The following is a 1,988-nucleotide window of genomic DNA, read 5'->3' on the forward strand; positions in this document are numbered from 1 at the left end:
TTAACGTGGAAAGTTATTTGATCATATTATGTGAGTAGATATATGATATGGTGGTTTTGTGGTGATTAAAAATGATAAATTTTACACAATTTGATCATTGCCTAAGAAAATTCTGACGGGCGCAGCTGGAAAGAAAAATTCGTGAAAATTGCTTCCTAAACTTATTTTTGCTTGAGATTTTTTATGGAGAACCTAGACTTGTTATAATTAATGTTTGTAAAAATTTTTGGTTAAAAATATGTTTCGATGTTTCCAGAAAAATTTCGTAAAGTGGAGGCAGTGTGCTGCCAGTTCAATTTCTGTCTGGCGCAGTGTTGGGAAATAATTCGGGAAAAATACTTTTAGACCTAGGATTGATTTGAAACTTTTTTGTGTATAATCTAGACTCACTGTACCTTGTATCTGGAAAATTTCACTTGAAAATGTGTTACCAATATATTTCTATAAATTTTGCAATTCAGGTCATGCCTTCTGAAAATTTCTGTCAATTCCTTATTTGAGGTGTTGAGAATTTGTTTGCTCGAGAAATATCAGTAATGTTGTCACTTTTATAAAGATTGAGGATAAAGGAAATTGATTCTTAAAACTTGTGTAGTATCCTGTTGTGAAATTCTGGATACTTGGGTTATGACCCAGTTTGTTGTGGAGTGAGCGGTTGAATATACCGACTAACTAGGGAGCTTAAAAACTCTCTCTTGTTTTGTGGAGTGAGCAGTAGAAACATATCCTGTCTCACTAGGACATTTAGTCCTGTTGTTTTGAGGAGTGGTTAGCGGAGTCTACCACTAGGGTATTTACCTTGTTGAGTAGTAGTCAGTAGAAACGTATCCTGGCTACTAGGACTAGTTACTACCCATTGGGCTTGGAAACCCATTGGGGGTGTGCACACTTAAGGTATTAGTTCTGTTCCACTTTAAATGAGAATTTTGCGTAGTGTTCAGTAGAGTGAGTACTGTTCACTAGGGCTTATTGAATAAGACCCTGCCCATCATTTGGTTGGTTTATATGGGATTTTTGAGTTGTGTTCAGTAAAGAGAATTACTGTTCACTAGGGCTTAAGTAATTAAGACCCTGCCCATTATTTGAGATTGAATGGGATTTTGTGTAGTGTTCAGTATGGTGATTACTGTTCACTAGGGCTTGATGAAACAAGACCCTGCCCATTGCGTTGAGTGGTGTTTCTCGATGATGGAAAAAAATATATTACTTTTGAAAGGTTCCTAAAATATCCATTGTGAGACTACTGATTTGTTATTAAAAAATTATGAGTATTGTTGGGAAATTATGGTTGTTGGAAATTCTGAGTATTTCATATTTGAGTTATGTTCTATATGATTATGCTCTATTGATAATAGAAGATTAAATGTTTAAAGGGTGTATGCTATATGCCAATTATCTGCTCTTATGTCTATGTGCAAATATGTTTTACGGGGTGAAATGGAACTTACTTAGCTTATGCTAATTTTTGTCTATTCTCTATCTTTTTGTGTCAAAATTATTTTTACAGGTGAACATGGATAAAGGAATTTGAGATGAATTCAAGTTGAGCAGGAATTAAATTGACTCATTGGAGATTTTATATTTTGAGAGTAAATGATTGTAATGTTATTTGCAGTTTATGTATTAAGTTGAATTTGGATTATTGAATTTAAGTTGTATTATTAGCCTTAGCGTTCGGGTATAGGAGAGATACCTGAGCGTGGCGGTAACACCCATTTCTTTTGGTTAGTTAATGCTTCCGATATGTTATTAGTGAATATTTCAGTTAAGAAAGATTAAAAATTAAGGAAAATTTGATTATGAAAACGAGGGTGTTACAAATTGGTATCAGAGCTGTTGGGATATAGAAAACCTAAGTTGTGAATTTTGGATGAGAGCTTAGATTTTGATTTTTTTTGGAATATATAGGAGATTAAGTGACAAGTTGGAATATAGGGATTGGAGTTCCTAAGTGGTATGAAGCCTTAGTGAACATTTGGCTTGAATTT

General features: G+C 33.8%; 1 long non-coding RNA gene across 1 annotated transcript; it reads left to right on the forward strand.

The window, feature by feature from the left end:
* The first annotated feature begins 989 nt into the window (after positions 1 to 989).
* LOC109149904 lies at positions 990 to 1,760 on the forward strand. Its single transcript, XR_002049036.1, has 3 exons — positions 990 to 1,018; positions 1,174 to 1,175; positions 1,654 to 1,760. It is a non-coding gene; the product is annotated as an uncharacterized LOC109149904 (long non-coding RNA).
* Positions 1,761 to 1,988: the final 228 nt, after the last annotated feature.

This window comes from Ipomoea nil, unplaced genomic scaffold (genome assembly GCF_001879475.1).
Source record: "Ipomoea nil cultivar Tokyo-kokei standard unplaced genomic scaffold, Asagao_1.1 scaffold2165, whole genome shotgun sequence".
Taxonomy (NCBI): Eukaryota; Viridiplantae; Streptophyta; class Magnoliopsida; order Solanales; family Convolvulaceae; genus Ipomoea; species Ipomoea nil.